Source organism: Thalassophryne amazonica, chromosome 16 (assembly GCF_902500255.1).
Source record: "Thalassophryne amazonica chromosome 16, fThaAma1.1, whole genome shotgun sequence".
Lineage (NCBI taxonomy): Eukaryota > Metazoa > Chordata > Actinopteri > Batrachoidiformes > Batrachoididae > Thalassophryne > Thalassophryne amazonica.
In genome coordinates this window covers 11,851,603-11,869,354 of record NC_047118.1, presented here as the reverse complement: position 1 = coordinate 11,869,354, position 17,752 = coordinate 11,851,603, and the positions used below count along the sequence as shown (strand labels likewise).

Genomic DNA, 17,752 nt, shown 5'->3' with positions numbered 1-17,752 from the left:
CGCTGCAACATCTCATAATCTAAAACAATATCAGACCTTTCATTGATTGACATGTCACAAGTCTGCCTGATGTGTTGTGCACAACCACAATAAAGAAAAGAAAGCCCACAGTGAACTTCATTACAACCACCGACCCCCACTGGCTCAGTCATATATATATATATATATATATATATATATATATATATATATATATATACATGGCTTCGATCACGGACAAACCGGGGAGAGCTGACATTTGCCATTTGGTATGCTTAATATAACTTAATATAAGTTAATAGTTAATATAACTAATAGTTTTGGAGAAATTACAGATATTAGCTAACAACAGTGAATGATGGACATTGATAATTACATTCTGGGGTCGCACGCCATTCTAAATCATTATAGGAGCTTTGCATAATTTATTACCCCCCTGAAAAATGTCAGCTACCTATTTTTTAAACACTACCCAATCCAGAGCCCGTGGGTCCCCACGGGCAACGTGTTAGTTATTTTGTCTTGTGTGTCTGTCCTACTGTCCATGTGTGAACAAAAAACAATTTTAATAAACCTGTAACTCGGCCAAACATTGGTAGAATGATGGAGGATGGGAAAAGAATAAAGCGATTTAATTATGAGAAAAATCTGTGAAAAAAACAAAATCACAAGCAAAGGTCAAAATGTGGGACTGATGCTTATGTATATGGGACATTTGTAATGTCTGTTTTGAGGACTTTCTTAAAGAGTCACCTATGATTACTATTAAACACTAATATGTGGTCACACATCAGCTATCTGAAGATCAAGGACTTTCACAGTCCAATTCCCCCATTTAAAGGACGATTGTGGTGACGGTTTGAGATGGCAGGAACAGCATGTTAGCTACTTCTACAAATTTTATAGCGAGACCTGCAGAATTAATGGAAGCTCAGGAACAACACCTGAAGTGAGAGGCTTGAATTTGTGAATATTTCTCAACAGTGTTGCGTTACAGGGACATGAGAGATGATGGTCTCTTGCTTTCCTTAACACATCACAGCGAAACGTTATGGGATGAGAAGAGCAACAGAACTACGACATATTTGAAAAGCCTCAAAACCGCTGACAAACACAGTGATCCTTACATCTGCTTTGACTTCTGTTTCCTCGCAGACAGTTTGAGTGTCTTGGTGGCTTCCCTCACTAGTCTCCTTCCAGCATGGCTCAGTTTTTGAGAGCTGTCTACTTGACACTGATTTACTCAGCAGCACCATACTGTCTGTATTTCTTAATGATTGATGTAAATGAAGCGTGAGACTGACTTGGAAATGCTCATGTGTTCATTCTCTGACTTGTCTCAAGAAGTCTGGCTGAAAAATTGATGATTTAATCCTTATCCTCATATTTAGGAAATAACTTACCCTGTTTCAATATTTTTGGAATGTATTGTGGGTGTTAAATGCAGGAATGGATGTATATTAACAAATGAAACATGAAATATCTTGGGCTCAAACTCCTTGGCGTGAACGCTTTCAAAGACATGCAGGCTAATGTGAAATGTAAATTTTAAATTGACTATTGCTGTGTGAATGCATGAATGCATTTGTCTGTAAGTGACCCTATGATAGACTGGTTCCCTGTCCAGGGTTTACCCTGCCTCTTGCCCTATGAGTGTTGGGATAGGCTCCAGCAAACCCCCCCCCCCCCCCGCCCCATCACCCTTGATTGAAGTAAGCTGGTATAGAAAATTAATTAATACTTTTACACATGTGAATTCCTTCGCAGTCGTAGTAAGTCTAGTAAAAGGTGTTAATTATTTAATGTTGCCGGCATGAAGTCAAAATGTCAATTTCTGGACTTGAATATGATCGCTGCCCTCAATTCAATTCTTACATGGCCGTGATTGACATGTTGCTCAAGTTGTGTTGCGACCATCACACCAGTATGACTCGCGAATTATAGTTCTGCATGGAGTCATTGCGGCGGTATATAACATTGCGGCGTGGTAGCATAATAAACAAGGACACATCAACGTTGGAAGGCATATGCAGAAAAACAGAGATAAACTCTGTAGAGCACAAATATTAAATAAAACAAAATAGAACACAAAGGTTGACTACGGCAGTTGCAAAATGGACTATGCTCGAAGACTAGATTTGAAGACCCATCCCCCCACCGCCCCTCTCTAAACAACTGGACGTCTGCATGGAGTTACTAACTCTCAAAAAAATTGATGTTCCTCTGTATTGTTAAAAATGTTTTCAGTAGTATGACCTAAGCAGTGGGTCAACCCTTTGAGTCTGGTCTGCTTGAGGTTTCTTCCTCAGAATCATCAGAGGGAGTTTTTCCTTACCATTGTCACCTGTGTGCTTGCTCTAGGTGTTGGTAAGGTTAGACCTTATTTATTTTTTATTTTATTTTTTCATTTATATAGTGCCAAATCACAACAGAGTTGCCTCAAAGTGCTTCACACAGGTAAGGTCAAAGCTAACCAATCCCCAGAGCAACAGTGGTAAGGAAAAACTCCCTCTGAGGAAGAAACCTCAAGCAGACCCAGACTCAAAGGGGTGACCCTCTGCTTGGGCCAAGCTACAAACATAAATTACAGAACAATTCACAGAAGAATTCACGGACGAATATACAAGAAATGCTATTGGCGCACAGGACAGGAGGATCACCAACATGAATACAACTCCCATCTCTGGATGGAGCTGCACCTTAAACAGAGAAAAAACAGAATCAGGAATCAGAAAAACAAAAAATACTGTATAATTTGCCAGCATTAATCAACAAGAAAACAGAGAAATACTAAGGTGATCGCCAGCCGCTAGCCCTAAACTTCACTAAAAGACCTAGAATTTAGGTAAAGCTGAGGCCGTGGCCTGCTCCAGTTACTAATAAAATGAATTAAAAGAGTAAAAAGCATAAAATAAAACTGTACCAGTATGCTAGCCATATGAAAAGGAAAATAAGTGCGTCTTAAGTCTGGACTTGAAAATCTCCACAGAATCTGACTGTTTTATTGACACAGGGAGATCATTCCACAGAACAGGGGCACGATAAGAGAAAGCTCTGTGACCCGCAGACTTCTTATTCACCTTAGGGACACAAAGTAGTCCTGCACCCTGAGAACGTAAAGCCTGGGCCGGTACGTAAGGTTTAACTAGGTCAGCTAGGTAGGGAGGTGCCAGTCCATGAATAATTTTATAGGTTAGTAGCAGAACTTTAAAATCTGATCTCACTGGGACAGGAAGCCAGTGAAGAGACACCAAAATGGGTGTAATGTGGTCGAACTTTCTGCTTCATGTCAGAAGTCTGGCTGCAGCATTTTGAACCAATTGGAGAGCCCTAATGCTAGACTGAGGTAAACCAGAAAATAGAACATTGCAGTAGTCCAGTCTAGAAGAGATAAATGCATGGATCAGGGTCTCAGCATCAGCCATAGACAGGATGGGATGAATATTCACTATATTTCGCAGGTGGAAGAAAGCAGTCCTCGGAATATTTTTAATGTGGAGGTCAAAGGACAACGAAGGATCAAAAATGACCCCAAGGTTCCTCACTTTGTCAGTGTGATGTATGACACATGAGCCGAGGCTGAGCGTTAACTGGTCAAATTGATGCCGATGTCTCACTGGACGAAGAACCATCATTTCAGTCTTATCAGAGTTTAAAAGTAGGAAGTTTCTAGACATCCAACTTCTCACTGCTGCAAGGCAATCTTCTAAGGATTTTATGTGAATGAGATTACCAGCAGTTATCGGCATATATAACTGAGTATCATCTGCATAGCAGTGAAAGGTAATCCCAAAACGCTGCAATATGTGCCCAAGGGGTGCTATATAAAGGGAGAAAAGCAGGGGGCCAAGACAGACCCCCGTGGAACCCCAAAATTCATGTCACTAAGGTTAGAGGTAGTGTTACTGTACAAAACACAGTGAGAACGACTGGTCAAGTATGACCTCAGCCATGCAAGGGCACTAACAGTAATCCCAAAATGATTTTCCAGCCTATCAAGTAGAATATGATGATCTACTGTATCAAATGCAGAACTGAGATCTAACAGCAACAAAACCGTAGTGATGTCCGAATCCACTACGGCTTACTTGTGTGAAGCTCCTTGAGGCAGCTTTGCTGTGATTTGGTGCTATATAAATGAAATGAAATGAATTATATAAACTCAAGCACTTTTAATGACCTTGTATATTTTCAAAAACTTTCAAGAGTGTTGATTTCTTTTGTCAAATTCACAAACTTTCAAGGATTTCAAGGACCCATGGGACCCATGTTAAAGTGATTACATTGATCAAAGCTCTTGCTTGCCTCTACTGGTGGTTGGCTCTCACTGCGGTATTGTATCACTTCCTGTTCTGGAGCACAGCGGTGTTTTGCTGTATCTGTTAGCTGTTTAATCTGTGCAGTTAGATTGATATAGTTAACTATATAACGATTTGTTTCACAGTGTAATCTTCACGTGCCTTAACTAAAGCACTCCCTCTGCTGAATCACCTCTAAATTATTTACACATTATTCACTTTGTGTGTTTTTAGGAATCCGCTAGCTTAGCGCAGCTACTAGCTCTTAGCAAGTTTAGCATGGCGGCTTCTCCTGTCTCTCCTGCACTTTTCTGCTCTCGGTGTGAAATGTTTAGTTATTCCTCGGCCTCCTTTAGCAGTAATGGTACTTGTAATAAGTGTAGCTTATTCGTAGCTTTGGAGGCCAGGCTGGGCGAATTGGAGACTCGGCTCCACACCGTGGAAAATTCTACAGCTAGCCAGGCCCCTGTAGTCGGTGCGGACCAAGGTAGCTTTGTAACTTTGCAAAAACAATGTAGGACTCTGTAGTTTTCTCTGGGCCCCTCCCCAATCGGACCGGGAGTGACATGTTTAGCCGCATCTTCTTGAATTGCTGGCTGTCTGAGTGGTGTCCAAAAAATGAGGTGGGCTTCATAGATAATTGGCAAAGCTTCTGGAGAAAACCTGGTCTTGTTAGGAGAGACGGCATCCATCCCACTTTGGATGGAGCAGCTCTCATTTCTAGAAATCTGGCCAGTTTTCTTAAATCCTCCAAACCGTGACTATCCAGGGTCGGGACCAGGAAGCAGTGTTGTAGTCTTACACACCTCTCTGCAACTTCTCTCCCCCTGCCATCCCCTCATTACCCCATCCCTGTAGAGACGGTGCCTGCTCCCAGACCACCAATAACCAGTAAAAATCTATTTAAGCATAAAAATTCAAAAAGAAAAAAATAATATAGCACCTTCAACTGCACCACAGACTAAAACAGTTAAATGTGGTCTATTAAACATTAGGTCTCTCTCTTCTAAGTCCCTGTTAGTAAATTATATAATAATTGATCAACATATTGATTTATTCTGCCTTACAGAAACCTGGTTACAGCAGGATGAATATGTTAGTTTAAATGAGTCAACACCCCCGAGTCACACTAACTGTCAGAATGCTCGTAGCACGGGCCGGGGCGGAGGATTAGCAGCAATCTTCCATTCCAGCTTATTAATTAATCAAAAACCCAGACAGAGCTTTAATTCATTTGAAAGCTTGACTCTTAGTCTTGTCCATCCAAATTGGAAGTCCCAAAAACCAGTTTTATTTGTTATTATCTATCGTCCACCTGGTCGTTACTGTGAGTTTCTCTGTGAATTTTCAGACCTTTTGTCTGACTTAGTGCTTAGCTCAGATAAGATAATTATAGCGGTCGATTTTAACATCCACACAGACAGCCTCAACACTGCATTTAATCTATTATTAGACTCAATTGGCTTTGCTCAAAATGTAAATGAGTCCACCCGCCACTTTAATCATATCTTAGATCTTGTTCTGACTTATGGTATGGAAATTGAAGACTTAACAGTATTCCCTGAAAACTCCCTTCTGTCTGATAATTTCTTAATAACATTTACATTTACTCTGATGGACTACCCAGCAGTGGGGAATAAGTTTCATTACACTAGAAGTCTTTCAGAAAGCGCTGTAACTAGGTTTAAGGATATGATTCCTTCTTTATGTTCTCTAATGCCATATACCAACACAGTGCAGAGTAGCTACCTAAGATTAGGCTTAAAACTTTCCTTTTTGCTTAAGCTTATAGTTAGGGCTGGATCAGGTGACCATGAACCATCCCTTAGTTATGCTGCTATAGACGTAGACTGCTGGGGGGTTCCCTTGATGCACTGAGTGTTTCTTTCTCTTTTTGCTCTGTATGCACCACTCTGCATTTAATCATTAGTGATTGATCTCTGCTCCCCTCCACAGCATGTCTTTTTCCTGGTTCTCTCCCTCAGCCCCAACCAGTCCCAGCAGAAGACTGCCCCTCCCTGAGCCTGGTTCTGCTGGAGGTTTCTTCCTGTTAAAAGGGAGTGTTTCCTTTCCACTGTCGCCAAGTGCTTGCTCACAGGGGGTCATTTTGACCGTTGGGGTTTTTCCGTAATTATTGTATGGCCTTGCCTTACAATATAAAGCGCCTTGGGGCAACTGTTTGTTGTGATTTGGCGCTATATAAATAAAACTGATTGATTGATCAAATGCCAGTGCCACACAGGACCATATAATTTGGCATTATTGAGTCGTAAAGTATTCATTTGAATGGCTCTGTGTCATTAATATAAGATGTGCATGTTCCACTCTGTGAATGCAGTTGTTGATGTCACCGCAGCTGTGTTTGTCACTCATTCTGTACATCAAACACCAGCATTTGTTGCATTTAGTGTTTTGAGACAATGATTTAGTTTAGTGACAAAAGAGTTTTGAGAAAGATTCTTTGCCCAAAGTATTATTTTAACATTTGTCTGTCTTTATAAATTAGATGTTGATCGTCTGCAACCTTCACCAATTTGTCAGAGAGTAAGCGCACTCAGTCTCAAGGAGTTTGCCTTCCTGTTTTACGATAGTGTGACCGAGGTCACTGTGCTGCCTTAAGTTTGTTCCTCTCAGATAAATTAAGTTTGTGCAAATTGACCACATCTGTTTCCATAAATATTAATATATTAATTTGGTTGAACTTAATTCAAGTGTAGCCAATCAAAGCACATTATTAAGTTGCACCAAGAATTCTTTATTCTCACTGCATCTGTTTTCCTCAAAAGACAGAATCTGATTTGATTTCACATCAGAGGAAGTGTTATTTAATCTGTAATGTGCAGTGAGGATGATTCTGAAATCTATATCGGACAAACTAAGGGGACGGTGCATCTGGAAAGTTTTCACAGCGTTTCACTGTTTCCACTTTTTGTTATGTTACGGCCTTATTCCAAAAAGGATGAAATTAATTTCTTACTCAAAATTCTAAACACAATACCCCATAATGACAATGTGAAAAAAGTTTTTATTTTTATTTTGATATTTGCAAATTTATCAAAAAAAAAAAAAAAAAGAACTCACATGTACATAAGTATTAACAGCCTTTACCATGAACCTCAAACGTGAGCTCAGGCGCATCCTGTTTCCACTGATCCTCCTTGAGATGTTTCTACAGTTTAATTGGAGTCCACCTGGGGTAAAGTGATTGGACATGATTTGGAAAGACACACACCTGTCTACATATGAGGTCCCACAGTTGACAGTGCATGTCAGAGTACAAACCAAGCATGAAGTCAAAGGTATTGTCTGTAGACCTCAGACAGGATTGTCTCCAGGCACAAATCTACGGAAGAGTACAGAAAGATTTCTGTTGCTTTGATGGTCACACTGAGCACAGTGGTCTCCATCATCCGTAAATGGAAGAAGTTTGGATCCACCAGGACTCTATCTATAGCTGGCCGCCCGTTTAAACTGAGTAATTGGGGTGAAAGACCTTAGTTGTGGAAGTGACCAAGAACCTGATGGTCACTCTGTCAGAGTGCCAGCATTCCTCTGTGTAGAAAGGAAAACCTTCCAGAAGGACAACCATCTCTACAGCAATCCACCAATCAGGCCTGTATGGTAGAGAGTCCAGACGGATACCACTCCTTAGTAAAAGGCACATGACAACCCACCTGGAGTTTGCCAAAAGGCACCTGCAGGACTCTCAGACCATGAGAAACAAAATTCTCTGGTCTGATGAGATGAAGATTAAACTCTTTGGTGTGAATGCAAGGCGTCATGTTTGGAGGAAACCAGGCACCATCCCTATAGTGAAGCATGGTGGTGGCAGCATCATGCTGTGGGGATGTTTTTCAGTGGCAGGAACTGGGAGACTAGTCAGGATTGAAGGAAAGATAAATGCAGCAATGTACAGAGACATCCTGGATGAAAACCTGCTCCAGAGGGCTCTTGACCTCAGACTGGGGTGACGGTTCATCTTTCAGCAGGACAATGACTCTAAGCACACAGCCAAGGTATCAAAAGGGGAGGCTTCAGGACAACTGCAAATGTCCTTGAGTGGCCCAGTCAGAGCCCAGACCTGAATCTGATTGAACATCTCTGGAGAGATCTCAGGATGTCTGTGTACCAACGCTCCTCATCCAACCTGATGGAGCTTGAGAGGTGCTGCAAAGAGGCATGAGCAAAAAGATAGGTGCACCAAGCTTGTGGCATCATATTCAAGAAGATTTGAGGCTGTAATTGCTGCCAAAGGTGCATCAACAAAGTATTGAGCAAAGGGTGTGAATACTTATGTACATATGATTTCTTTCTTTCTTTGTTTTTTTTAATAAATTTACAAAAATAAATAAATTACTAAATGTTTGTTATTTTGTCATTATGGGGTGTTGTGAGTAGAATTTTGAGGGGAAAACATTAGATTACTACATTTTGGAATAAGGCTGTAGCATAACAAAATGTGGAAAAAGTGACGTATTGTGAATACTTTCCGGATGCACTGTACTGCTCCACAAGCCTCTGAGTGAGCACAAAAGAAGTTCCACATCAGGTCAAGATTCTGTAGTTAAGCTTCTAAAAGACAAGAAACATACTTTTCAGGACAAGGTGTGCACTTTGGACAGAGTGCATATATGGTTTAAGGGGGTGTGACAGAAAACCTGACCTGAATATCACTACTGGGCCTCGAGCAAGCTCCTTCATCCAAAACAATAGCATCTATGTGAATGTGAGGTATCACTATAAAGCACTCTGAGGATAAAAGTGCAATATAGACGTATTCCATTTACCAATAACTAGCACTGTGGTTGCTTTGAGTGCTTTAAGGAGTCCAGACTTGTTAGCAGTGGCTGCCAACTGCTATGGACTCGACGACAACTAGAGGAAAAAAGGCACTGCCAAGACGACGACATTTGGAAAACACCCAGTTTGAGCTTCACACCTGTTTCCAGAAAACCTACAAGCTGACTCACCGACTTGTAGAAAAATAGTTGACTAGTCAAGTACCAGCTAGTTGTAGTTGACATTACAACTAGTTATCCCTACTGTAGCTTTCAAAACAGTTTAAGAGATATTTCAAGATATTTCACTGAGACTGCCATTGATACTTATGAACCCCCCAATAGAAAACAGAGCCCTGTTGATGCCATCACTGGTTGTCATGGTAGTTAACTCCCTCTCTGTGTTGTACATCTTGCTCTGTCTGTCTATCATGGGAAGGGGTTCCTCCCCATCTTTCATCACCGTTGTCTTCTCTGGTGTGCACTGATCTCCAAGGTTTTGAGATTTTCAGATTTGGGACACAATCATTTGACAGGCAGCAGGTGTAAAGAACAAACAATGCCTCTGTGAACAACTCCCCCCGCACCCCCTAAAACCAATTTTGGATCTTGTGTGCTTCATTATATAGACAAACTCCATGTCTGTTATGAGAAATAAAACAAAACAGGCACCAGAGGCACACCTGCTATGCCAATTATTTAGGTATAGCTCAAGGAATTTACTCACTGAAAAATTAGACAACCCATTGGTTGCACCATCGACTTGCAACTAAAGTTTAATGTGACGAAGAAACAGAATCTAGCGAAAATCCCTCCTGATACAGTATGTTAAGTGTAGTGGTGGCAAGCAATCCGCCAGGGGAACGTCCCACTAGTCCTAGGATCCACTAGTCCTTGTCCTAGTATTAAGGGGAGCATGTTGAAGTTGTTTTTCCATTTATGGTAGGCTATATGTTGCACTAAAGTAGGTTAAGTAATGTTACAAAAGTGTGCCAATTAAAAAAACAACATCTAATTATGGTGGATTCCCATTATTTGTTGAATATCAATTCAACAGATTTGTAGTTAACAGTGCAATTAAAGGTGACTACTGGTGTTTATCAACAGAATCATGTTTTATTTTTGTAAATTGAACAAAACTGGATTTGGTTTGTTTGCTATTTGAAAGTATTACATTTATTTGTGAACTTCAAAATCAGTTTGGGGGTGTAATATACAGCATCAAATAATATAAAGGTGTTAGGACCAGGGGATCCTAGGAATATTGGACCCTAGGACCAGTGAATCCTAAGACTAGTGAACCCTAGGACTAGTGGACCCTAGGACCATTGGATCCTTGGACTAGTGGACCCTAGGACCAGTGAATCCTAGGACTAGTGAACCCTAGGACTAGTGGACCCTAGGACCAGTGGACTTGAGGACCAGTGGATCCTTGGACTAGTGGACCCTAGGACCAGTGAATCCTAGGACTAGTGGACCCTAGGACCAGTGGATCCTAGGACTAATAGACCCTAGGACCAGTGGATCCTTGGAGTAGTGGACCCTGCCTTGAGGCAGGCTGTTTGCCGATCCATCTCAGTCCTTCCAGCTCGACCGCAAACAGTCTGATTTAAACTATGAATAGACACCCATGTGGCATGAAACAGTGCCAGTGTGCAGATTCTTCTTCCATTTGCTGATTAACACGTTCAGCAGAGTGAATAATCTGTGAAAACGTCTGATAGAAGCAGAAGCTCCAAAATCTTCACAGAAGTGATTTCCATTTTATCCAGACATTTCCACAGCATAGAACAGGCTGAATAACAGCATGACATTTAATTACAACAATCCACTTTCATATCAAATAACGTGCACTGTAAGCCAGAATAAATTGGCAGAACACAAAAAATGAGATAACTGATTTCCACATATTTTTATAAGTAAAATGGTGTACTTTAAAATACGTTATTACAGCTTAAATATTTGTTGTTAGTGTACAAATATCTGTTGACTGCAGATACATTAAATAAACTAATTTGTGAACTTCTATTTATGGTAATCGAGTAAAAAAACTGAACAAATTCATGTACAAAATACACTCTTCAAAGATTCAGATTCAACACAGAGGACACTGTTAATGTAGCTGAGGTTTACTGACGTTTTCAAGGACACTTTGGCATAAGGAGTACTGGGGAATTAATCCAACAACTTTCTAGTTTTAGAACAACATGATTTAAAATCTGAACCATCGTCCCAAAGCAGTGCGCTTCCCAGAAATGTGTACAACTCAAACTATGTTCCTTTTGTTGTTTGATTCCAGCGTGTATACTCTCTGAGTCTGCTTCAGGAAACCAGAAATGAAAAACAATATTGTCTCGTGATCCGGGTCGATGCATATGGCTGAGATGGTAGAACAGTTTGTTCATAAACCACAAACTCTCTGGTGCAAAACCTTTCTCAACATAACCTTTATAGTATGTTTTATTATTATACATATTTAACTCGATGTAAATACAAATTAGCCAAGTTCATTTTACCTAATCAAAATATGTCAGCTAATGTTCTAATTCATATTTGAGAAAATTAACTTAATTGAAGTAATTATTTACTTGGGTTTATAGCGTACAAATGTAGGGCACCTTGGACTGTTTTGCTTTCTGACTAACAGTGCATCTGGAAAGTATTCACAGCATGTCACTCTTTCCACATTTTGTTATGTTACAGCCTTATTCCAAAATGGATGAAATAAATTTTTTTTCTCAAAATTCTCCACACAGTACCCCATAATGACAAGACTTGAGGCTGTAATTGCTGCCAAAGGTGAATCAACACAGTATTTAGCAAAGGGGTGAATACTTATGTACACGTGATTTTAGTTTTTTTTTTATAAATTTGCAAAAAAAAAAAAGAAAAACAATGCTTTTTTATGTTGTCATTATGGGGTGTTGTGAGTAGAGTTCTGAGGGAAAAAATAAATTTCATACATTTTGGAATAAGGCTGTAGCATAACTAAATGTTGAAAAAAAATGAGCGCAGTGAATATTTTCCGGATGTACTGTACGCCTGACGAAATTAATTTATATTTCAATGATTTTGAGATCCACATAATTTTTTCTGACATGTAGGTCACATTTTAGAGAAGAATATTCAAGACTTGCTGAAGCCTGGATTTCACAGTTATGTGTTTGTGCATTTTATAATTCCTTACAACATATCCACATTTTCTAACATGAACACAGCATTGAGGTAAACTGATAATTGTCTCTATGGCTTCTCTCTGGGTCGCAACAGCAGATTTGAGGTGAATTTGCATGCTGATTTGACGGCTGCCCTTCCTGGTGCAACTCCACATTACGTGGAGAAGTGGCATCAAACTGGGAACCTTCCACAATGGAAATAATCACAGGAACCTGCTTGGCCACCACACCTGCCCATATTGATATAAACTGGTATAATGGTGAAGTTACACCAGACTGACATTATTTTTCAAACTTTTACATCACTATTGTGTTGACAACTTAAAAACCTAGGTTTCAGCATTATTTTGTTGCTAATTTTTGGCTTACAGTGGATTTTTTTTAGTGTTTTGCACTGTTGCCTCACAGCAAGAAGGTCCTGGGATCGCTTCCCACCTGGTCCTGTCTCTAAGGAGCTTGTATGGTCTCTCTATGTCTAAGTGGGTGTCCTCTGGGCATTATGGTTCCCCCCACGACCAAAAAAGTGGGCAGCCATATATGTACAGTGACAATAATGGCCCTTCTCCTTCTTCTTCTTAACACCCAAGATGACTAGTGAACTATCTTGCTGAGCCAACTTTTAAATAAGGATTTCTTACAAAACAGGCAATCATTGAAGGGGAGAAAAGCCCTCAGGCACCTGATTCCAAACAATGTTTCAATGTGACTAAAATTGTAAAAAGTGAATTTATCCCTGAACCCAAATGCTGACAAACTCAGTTTCAAATCACATTTGTTGTTTATATGTTTTGTATGATGTTTAAAACATCTCATTTCCATTGCAGATTAGAAGAAACTTGTAATATTAATATTATACAATACTAAAAATTAACTCCAACTTGGAAAAATAATCAAGACCCACTAGATGGTGCTATATGGCCCATTAATGGGCTTTGGGGCAGTGGTTATGAAACACTAATTCATACTAATCGATCACAAATACTTTACTAATCAATGTGAGCACATAATGGCCCATGAGTGGGGGGGGGGGGGGGTTGTCTGACGGGATTTGGAGGAGAATGAGTGGATGGAGATGGAGGATGAAGTGTTACAGGAATGAAGTGCTCAGCTGAAGGAGCTACTCTTATAACTGTGCACTTTGAAAATGTGCCTGCAGATCTATTTACTGGCCAGATAACCTCTCACCTCTTCACCAGCGATACAGCAATGCAACAGGATCAAGTGCACTCGGCTCTTTAAATGATGCCAAAAACACATTCATAGTTGTTTAAAAGACAAAACACAGTTTCTTTGCACCATCCTCTTTAAGCCTCAGTCACAACCCACTGCACATGTGTTGGTCACACACATGTTGCAGGGAGTAGCAGGTTGCAGCCATATCTGGGGGAAAAGTTTGGAAAGAGTACTGGCATGGTACTTGTTACATACATGCTGCAATGGTGTTATGCATGAGGTGTCTCATGCACAACACTCTTGACTAGTGTGTGATGCAAGTCAGGAGTGTGCATAAAAGGAGGCTCACCACCAGCTCTGCCACCTCGCGTTCTGACGTCAGTGTTCCTGTATTTGCATAGCCAGTATCGCTTCATGACTCTCCTCAGCTTCTATCATCTGCCTGTGGAGGTCCAACACCCTCAGACTTTGCAGCGGTATGGTGGCAGCCATTGGCCTGCATTTTTGTCACAGCTTTGTTCGTGATAATCTGTGGCGACCCTGAGTGAAAAACAAGTGAGCAGCTGAAGGGACTTACTGACTATTCAGTATTACAACAATAAAAATACCGCGTGGTTATGATGCATCTTTTTGATATGAGCCTCATGGCTGTGCTGCTGTCCAAGGTTCTGAAAGAGTGAACATGCCCACTGTGGGTCTGTGCTGCCTTATAGCACAGCGCTCCGGTGTCCCATCGAGATGAGGTGCGTCACACTACTGTGCATGCGTGCGCATGCGCACATCGCTCTACCCTGGACTTGAAGACGTCAACCGTCAAGATGAGATGCCTCGCACAACTGAACATGTGGAGATGATGTAACTCACTGGACATGCAACTGCGCATGCGCACTTTGCCTCTACTGGTGGTTGGCTCTCACTGCGGTATTGTATCACTTCCTGTTCTGGAGCACAGTGGTGTTTTGCTGTATATGTTAGCTGTTTAATCTGTGCAGTTAGATTGATCTAGTTAACTAGATAACGATTTGTTTCACAGTGTAATCTTCACGTGCCTTAACTAAAGCACTCCCTCTGCTGAATCACCTCTAAATTATTTACACATTATTCACTTTGTGTGTTTTTAGGAATCCGCTAGCTTAGCGCAGCTACTAGCTCTTAGCCAATTTAGCATGGCGGCTTCTCCTGTCTCTCCTGCATTTTTCTGCTCTGGGTGTGAAATGTTTAGTTACTCCTCGGCCTCCTTTAGCAGTAATGGTACTTGTAATAAGTGTAGCTTATTCGTAGCTTTGGAGGCCAGGCTGGGCGAATTGGAGACTCGGCTCCGCACTGTGGAAAATTCTACAGCTAGCCAGGCCCCTGTAGTCGGTGCGGACCAAGGTAGCTTAGCCGCCGTTAGTTCCCTTCCAGCAGATCCCGAGCAGCCGGGAAAGCAGGCCGACTGGGTGACTGTGAGGAAGAAGTGTAGTTCTAAACAGAAGCCCCGTGTACACCGCCAACCCGTTCACATTTCTAACCGTTTTTCCCCACTTGACGACACACCCGCCGATGATCAAACTCTGGTTATTGGCGACTCTGTTTTGAGAAATGTGAAGTTAGCGACACCAGCAACCATAGTCAATTGTCTTCCGGGGGCCAGAGCAGGCGACACTGAAGGAAATTTGAAACTGCTGGCTAAGGCTAAGCGTAAATTTGGTAAGACTGTAAATCACGTCGGCAGTAATGACACCCGGTTACGCCAATCGGAGGTCACTAAAATTAACATTGAATCGGTGTGTAACTTTGCAAAAACAATGTCGGACTCTGTAGTTTTCTCTGGACCCCTCCCCAATCGGACCGGGAGTGACATGTTTAGCTGCATCTTCTCCTTGAATTGCTGGCTGTCTGAGTGGTGTCCAAAAAAATGAGGTGGACTTCATAGATAATTGGCAAAGCTTCTGGAGAAAACCTGGTCTTGTTAGGAGAGACGGCATCCATCCCACTTTGGATGGAGCAGCTCCCATTTCTAGAAATCTGGCCAGTTTTCTTAAATCCTCCAAACCGTGACTATCCAGGGTTGGGACCAGGAAGCAGAGTTGTAGTCTTACACACCTCTCTGCAGCTTCTCTCCCCCTGCCATCCCCTCATTACCCCATCCCCGTAGAGACGGTGCCTGCTCCTAGACCACCAATAACCAGCAAAAATCTATTTAAGCATAAAAATTCAAAAAGAAAAAATAATATAGCACCTTCAACTGCACCACAGACTAAAACAGTTAAATGTGGTCTATTAAACATTAGGTCTCTCTCTTCTAAGTCCCTGTTAGTAAATGATATAATAATTGATCAACATATTGATTTATTCTGCCTTACAGAAACCTGGTTACAGCAGGATGAATATGTTAGTTTAAATGAGTCAACACCCCCGAATCACACTAACTGCCAGAATGCTTGTAGCACGGGCCGAGGCGGAGGATTAGCAGCAATCTTCCATTCCAGCTTATTAATTAATCAAAAACCCAGACAGAGCTTTAATTCATTTGAAAGCTTGACTCTTAGTCGTGTCCATCCAAATTGGAAGTCCCAAAAACCAGTTTTATTTGTTATTATCTATCGTCCACCTGGTCATTACTGTGAGTTTCTCTGTGAATTTTCAGACCTTTTGTCTGACTTAGTGCTTAGCTCAGATAAGATAATTATAGTGGGCGATTTTAACATCCACACAGATGCTGAGAATGACAGCCTCAACACTGCATTTAACCTATTATTAGACTCAACTGGCTTTGCTCAAAATGTAAATGAGTCCACCCGCCACTTTAATCATATCTTAGATCTTGTTCTGACTTATGGTATGGAAATTGAAGACTTAACAGTATTCCCTGAAAACTCCCTTCTGTCTGATCATTTCTTAATAACATTTACATTTACTCTGATGGACTACCCAGCAGTGGGAAATAAGTTTCATTACACTAGAAGTCTTTCAGAAAGCGCTGTAACTAGGTTTAAGGATATGATTCCTTCTTTATGTTCTCTAATGCCATATACCAACACAGTGCAGAGTAGCTACCTAAACTCTGTAAGTGAGATAGAGTATCTCGTCAATAGTTTTACATCCTCACTGAAGACAACTTTGGATGCTGTAGCTCCTCTGAAAAAGAGAGCTTTAAATCAGAAGTGCCTGACTCCGTGGTATAACTCACAAACTCGCAGCTTAAAGCAGATAACCCGTAAGTTGGAGAGGAAATGGCATCTCACTTGTTGTGAAGGTGTCGTAGCACGGACCCACAACAGGGGGCGCAAATGAACGGACAATGAGTAAGCCAAAAGGTAACAATTTAATGTTGTGACAATACACAACTAAATACACAAAATCTGCAAAGTCAATTAACACCAGGTGACGTGTGGGCAGGCTCGAAGATAGGAGACCCCGATGAGAGAGAGGCCGCGTCCCACACGGCTTCCACCACCAACGGCCTGAAGAACACCGGAGCCGCCAAGTCCCGAATCTCCAGGTGACCTCTGTCTTCGACTGTCGACCCTGGTACTGCTGGCAAAAGCAGAAACAAGATGAATGAGTGTACGTCTTTACACTCAGTGGTTCTCGGTCTGTACACCGTTAGGAGGGGGAACCTCCACCTCCGAATCACACACTCGTGCAACGCCTGTGTAACCACTTATCTGTCCAGAGAGTAAGGCGCAGTCGTCGTCGTTAATCTCCGCCACTCCAGATAAGGCTCCGTCCACAGGAATAGGGCTGCAAATAACACAATGTGTCAGTCAGCAGAGAATTTACCTCACGGTAGTCGATTTCTCGGCGGGGAGGTGGAGTTGCAGTCCGGCTTTTATGGTAGTGATGATAACGAGTGACAGCTGGTGCAGAGGATGAGTGACAGCTGTCACTTCTTCTGGGTCTGGCGCCCTCTCGTGCTTGGAGCCCGCACTCCAAGCAGGGCGCCCTCTGGTGGTGGTGGGCCAGCAGTACCTCCTCTTCAGCGGCCCACACAACATCACTAATTTAGAAGATCTTCACTTAGCCTGGAAAAAGAGTCTGTTGCTCTATAAAAAAGCCCTCTGTAAAGCTAGGACATCTTACTACTCATCACTAATTGAAGAAAATATGAACAACCCCAGGTTTCTTTTCAGCACTGTAGCCAGGCTGACAAAGAGTCAGAGCACTATTGAGCCGAGTATTCCTTTAACTTTAACTAGTAATGACTTCATGACTTTCTTTCCTAATAAAATTTTAACTATTAGAGAAAAAATTACTCATAACCATCCCAAAGACGTATCGTTATCTTTGGCTGCTTTCAGTGATGCCGGTATTTGGTTAGACTCTTTCTCTCCGTTTGTTCTGTCTGAGTTATTTTCATTAGTTA

At 41.5% G+C, this 17,752-nt stretch overlaps 1 long non-coding RNA gene across 1 annotated transcript; it reads right to left on the bottom strand.

Annotated features, from left to right (window-relative positions):
* Positions 1-298: 298 nt before the first annotated feature.
* LOC117528462 lies at positions 299-17,511 on the bottom strand. The gene is made up of 3 exons (XR_004565772.1): positions 17,500-17,511; positions 11,468-11,474; positions 299-500 (listed from the first exon to the last, which is right to left on the bottom strand). It is a non-coding gene; the product is annotated as an uncharacterized LOC117528462 (long non-coding RNA).
* Between the last annotated feature and the right edge of the window lie 241 nt (positions 17,512-17,752).